Below are 5,860 nucleotides of genomic sequence, written 5' to 3'. Positions count from 1 at the left end.
ATTTAAAAAACAAAATATATGCATTGCAATCCATATGTTTGACACTTTATATTCTGGTGAAGTAGGCAAACATAAGAACCTATGAAAGAAACAGGTGAAGAAACCAAGATAAAATAGATATTGTCATGTCTAAATCTTCATCTATTCTTAAACTTTGATACATATCTATCCATTTAATTTTATTGCCTACTCTGTGACAAGCACTGTGCTAAACTTGAGAGATACAATTAACATAAAGTCCCGAAGTTATTGTTGATAAATCAAAATAAATTAATGGAAAGATTAAAAAAAAAGTCCTGAATGAGCTTACATTCTAAAGGGAGAGACAATATGCAAAAGAAGATAGAAAACAGGGGGAAGGACACCATATGATACCCAGTACAACATCTTCTTCTGTGGAGGTAAAATCTGACAGGTCAGCAGATGCCAAGTGCAATGTGCTGAGTCCAGTTTCTGCATTCTGTGATTGAAGGTATTGCAAGTACTCTGTTCTACATCTCTCCAGTTGGAGGGGAGAGGAATATGGGAGAGATGTTATCAATCAAAGCTTGAGTTGGCAGCATGATGGCAAGTTTAGAAATGATAAGCTTGTCCTAGGAGAGGCATAATATTTTTTGAATTGAAATCAAGGAGGGAAGCTGATGCTAAGTGTAGTGATTATCATCTATCTGCCTACCTATCTATGTATCTATGTATCTATGTATCTATCATATATCCATCCATCAATCTATCCAAATATTTAGACTGTTAACATGATCATGAAGATGTCATCAGGAAAAGTAATGTGATTTTGGAAAGAATAAGGGAGGAATTACTCTTTAATCTAAAATCACTTAAATAGTCAGAGTCTCAAGTCAGGTGCTTGTCACTATTAGTCAGGGTATGTCTACTATATTCATTACATATATATTTGGAATTATATTTTATTTTATCATATATATGTATATGCATACACATACATATGTATATATATGTATACGTATATGTATACGTATATGTATATGTATATGTATATGTATATGTATATATATTTGTGTGTGTGTGTGTGTGTGTGTGTGTGTGTGTGTGTGTTAGAACTCTTGGAATCCATAAATACCTGCTCAGTTAAATTTTCAGAAGGTACTTACTAAATACTGAACTCTTTGCGTTAATGAAATAGCATTGATATTTAGGATTAGTAGTATTAGTAAAGCTTAATATATGTCTGTTCTGCATAAAGAAAACAAAAGTCCAATTTGAAACAAGTAATAATACCATCAATAGACCCGGTCAGAAGTTTTGTTTATCTTTGCTTACAAAATCCTGTGAACCAAGTAGAACTTAAAATGGAAACCTTAAGAAACCATATAATTGTATCCAGTGTTTGTTCAAGAAGGATTAGCACCTCTGAAGTGATGGCTTTTTCAGGGCTGCTCATCCACCTTTGCTGTCTACCTGGCACTTAACTCTTGGTGTGAAGCAATATTCCAGTAATTGTTTTTAGCACCTGCCTTATTATACTGACTTTTGCATGTGACAAGACCCTGGTTCAGTTTTCCATTGTTACTCAATACAACACATTCCAAGTGGGTAGCATTTAATGTTTTTTTTGTTTGTTTGTTTTTTCTGGAGGAGGTAAAAGTCTGAAACTGTGTGATGACATCTGTCAAAGAGTTTAATGTATTGGCAGATTTAAACTTGAAATGAGGGAATTTCAAGATGGCTAGTTCTCATAAAATTTGCAGTAAATTTTCCTGAATTTATTAAAGAGCTCATTTCTACAGAATTGTCTGCACTTTTAGTTGAGACAATCAATGCTGTATTTTTCCCTTGGGACAAAAACAGGCTGCTGTTGAAAAGTTATAGTGTTTCTCTTTCTATTCTTTCCTTCCAGGGATGGGTCATCCTACCTCAAGATACACTTAAATTGCAACAAGAAAAAACTTTGGTTAAGTACAAAGACTATCTTTCCACCAGTAAAGTATATTTTAACCCAGTGAAATATTCTCCAGAGACACTTTGAAAAATGGGGACAAACCCAGTTCCCTTAGCTTTCTTTATCAATTATCCTTTAATTAGGGAGACATCAAGTGATCTCATGTAATGATGATTATTAACATGATGGGTATGTTTTACTTCTTTAGTGACTAACTTCAAAGTTAAGAAAAAATATGAGAGTAAAATAAGAGTAAATATTGGGATGCCCCGTTCTAACTGGGTAGAAAAATACTTTAGAAATTAGGCATCATCAACATCATAATCATCATCATCATCATCAAAATCATCACCATCTAGCAATAAGAGTAATAATGTTTTTAAAACTAGCATTTACATAGTGGTTTATGAACTGTAAGTTTATATATGCATACATGTATATGTATTATATTATCCCATATAATTCTCACAACAATCCTGTGAGATATGTGTTGTTTGCTATTATAATTCCCATTTTATGGATAAGGAAATAGACTGATTGGAAAAAAAAAACGTGACTTGTCTAGGATCACTCACCTAGAAAATATCCTAAGCATGATTCAGACTCAGATGTTACTGACTCCAACCCCAGCACTCAATCTATTATACCAAATAGTTGTAATTTCAGAAACAGCAAAATCTTCAAATAATAGGTTAATAGACAATAACAGTTCAAAAGGATAGTAGTAGACATTTAGTTCAATTTCAAATCTCTTACAGGAATCTCTTCTGCAACATCCCTGCTGAATTATCTAGCTGATCATTGAACTATTGTTATAAAAATAAAGTCACTATTTTCACATGCCTTTTCACAAGGCATCATGTTCCATTGTTGAATAGCTCTAATTGATTTTAATATTTATTTTTTTTTCAAAATTACAAATAAAGAAAAATGTTAGCTTTTTTTTTTAAATTTTGAGTTCCAAATTATCTCCCTTTGCCTCCCTCCTCCCTTAGATGGTAAGCAGTTGGATATAGGTTGTACATGTGTAATCATGCAAAATATTTTTCCATATTGGTCATCTTGTGAAAGAAGACACAGGCCAAAATAAAAACAAACACTAAAAAAGTGAAAAATAGTATGCTTTGACTTGCATTTACTCTCCATCACTTCTTTCTTTGGACGTGGATGAATAGCACTAATTGTTACAAATATTTCAATTATATTAAGCCAATAATATTCATCTATATACATAAAAATTTCTGAAATGCTTAAAAAGTGTCTTCACAACTTTTCCGCCTATCTCATTTCTACTTTTTTTTTTATTAAACACCATGATTCCTTTAATATTTTAAAATGTCATGATTTCCTGAATGTTCAGCAATGTATTCCCTGCCCTCTGATATGTTCAAATCCTTCTTAAAATGTGTTTAAAATTCCTCTTAAAAGTATGGCTTCCAGAAAAATCCATACATAATCAGAGTAATTCAGAGCAGAGTAGGATTATTACTTCTCCTGATCTTAACAACCTATTTAAAAATTTAATTTTCCTATCTATCATCCATCCATCCATCCATCTTTCTATCCATTTATGTATTTATGAATTAATATATTCATTCACTTCTTTTTTTCTTCTTTAACTTTTTTTCTCTGACTCTCTCTCTCTTTTTGTCCTTCTTGTCTGTACCTCACATAAGGTACCACGGAGATGTCATTATTTGGCTCAAAGGGAGATAGAAGTCATCTCTTGTCTTTTCCCACTTTTCTCCAAGGGAGATTTTATTTTCTAGAAGTAGGGGAAAACATGAGATTGGGACTAGAATATTGGCCACTCTTCTCTGCTGCAAGAGCTATGGTATCAGGTTAGAAATATATCTATCTGCACCCTTAGTTAGTCTTGGGGATGTGCTTTTCAGTTTTAAGGTAAATTCCGATAGCTGTTTACTTATCATGTGGAGAAAGGAGGATCTAAGCCCTTTATTTTATTTATATTAGTCTTAACTCCCCACCAAATAGCAGCTTCATAGTTAACACCCATAGGAAGTAGTAAAGAAACCATATGTCCAAGTCTATAGCAAAACAGAAATAGTAAAATGGATGCATAGGAGAATATATGCAAAAGAGCTCTCCTATTGAGAGGAAAATAACTCAGCTCTGTTGAGAGTCCTAGATCTCCCCAAGGGGAAAATTCTGAAGTTTCTAGCAGGGGATAGGAACATACTGGACACTGATAGCATCCTTCATGTCAGCTTCATCACATAGTCTTATTCTTTCTTCTATAACATGAAGTGAGATTAGCATCATTCATTTTATCTCTCAAAAATGGCAGCCAGAGCCTTTTTCCTATGGCAAGACAGTCTCTGCTGGTACTAGTGCCATGGGCCATTGTTCTTCCCACTGTTATAGGTACTGTAAAAATAAGCCATACCCACAAGTCCCATTTCTGCAGAAGAATTCCTGATGCCAGGACAAGAATCTTTGATCTTGGCAGAAAGAAAGTGAAAGTGGATCAATTTCCATTGTGTGGCCATGTGGTGTCAGATTAATATGGACAGCTGTCATCAGAAGCCTTGGAAGCCACTGGTATCTGTGCCAATAAGTACATGGTGAAGAGTTGTGGCAAGGATGGCTTTCACATTCATTGTGAGGCTACATCCTTTTCCTGTCATCCACATAAATAAGATGTTGTCATTTTTTGGGGCTGATAGGCTCCAGACTGTCATGCAGGGAGCCTTTGGGAAGCCCCAGGGCACTGTAACCCATGTACACATTAGCCAAGTTATCATGTCAATTCAAACCAAGATCCAGAATAAAGAACACATGATTGAAGCTTTGTGTAGAGCCTAGTTCAAATTCCCTGGTTGCCAGAATATCCACATTTCCAAGAAATGGGTTTTCACCAAGATCAATGCTGATGAGTTTGAGGATATGATAGCTGAGAAGCTTCACATTCCTGATGGCTGTGGAGTTAAGTACATCCCCAGCCAGGGCCCCTTGGACAAATGGCAGGCACTCCACTCTTGAGGGGTGTATGCTTTGACATCTAACTTTTTCAGGCATAAATAAACTAGATACAGCTAAAAATAATGGCAGCCAGAATTATATGAAGTGATTACAGAGCCCAAAGGAACTACCCTAAACAAGAGCTTCCCCTTCTCTTCCTCTTACCAACTCCATTCTGTCCCTCACACAAGCATGTGACATTGATCTCCAACAATGAGGAGAGAGTGCCATATCAATTGGATTTGGACTTGTGTTATTATGCTTATCTGTCTATCTATTCCTTTATCTACCTACTCATTTATTCATCTGTTCATCCATTCATTTTTCCATGCAGTCAGTCATCTATTTTAATATTGCTTTGAAATAATTGCAATCTTTTCTATTATGACTCTACATTTTCATATACTTTTCTTCCATGTAATTTTTAGATTAGGGTATTTGTCATATCACTCATTTTTTGGATTACTTATATCTGAGGAACAGTGTAATCTATGATAATGTTTTATTTCCAGCATTATTTGTTAGTTTATTTCCCAAAAACATTTTGAGAAGTATCTGTAGAATGGGATTTTATTGCCTCAATACATGAAAGATAGAGAGATTTTGAAGTATAATTGTAGATAACAAATTATTTCACATTAGGTATTTTGCACTGCTAAATTATCATGGCCCAAAATGGTTAGCCTTGACTGCTTGTTTGGTCAAAGTATATCTGCTTATTCCAAAATCTTTTTCATAAGTTTTTAACATGTTCTTTTTTTGATTGAAGAATGTCTATTAATGTTACTTTTTAGACAAAGAAGAATTTTAATGTTATTAATAACAATGAAAATAATAATAACTGGCATTTATATTGTGGTTTAATATTTCATTTGTTTTCTATTATTTGTTTCTTGACCCACTCATCCTTTAGGAGTAGATTATTTACTTTCCAATTAACTTTTAGTCTCTCTTTCCATGTCC

At 33.9% G+C, this 5,860-nt stretch overlaps 1 pseudogene; it reads left to right on the top strand.

The window, feature by feature from the left end:
• Positions 1–4,271: 4,271 nt before the first annotated feature.
• LOC110215047 (large ribosomal subunit protein uL16-like) lies at positions 4,272–4,918 on the top strand (annotated as a pseudogene).
• The last annotated feature ends 942 nt before the right edge of the window (positions 4,919–5,860 follow it).

This window comes from Phascolarctos cinereus, unplaced genomic scaffold, assembly GCF_003287225.1.
Source record: "Phascolarctos cinereus isolate Bilbo 61053 unplaced genomic scaffold, phaCin_HiC Scaffold_2;HRSCAF=192, whole genome shotgun sequence".
NCBI classification, from domain to species: Eukaryota; Metazoa; Chordata; class Mammalia; order Diprotodontia; family Phascolarctidae; genus Phascolarctos; species Phascolarctos cinereus.
This window is presented reverse-complemented; position numbering and strand designations above follow the sequence as displayed.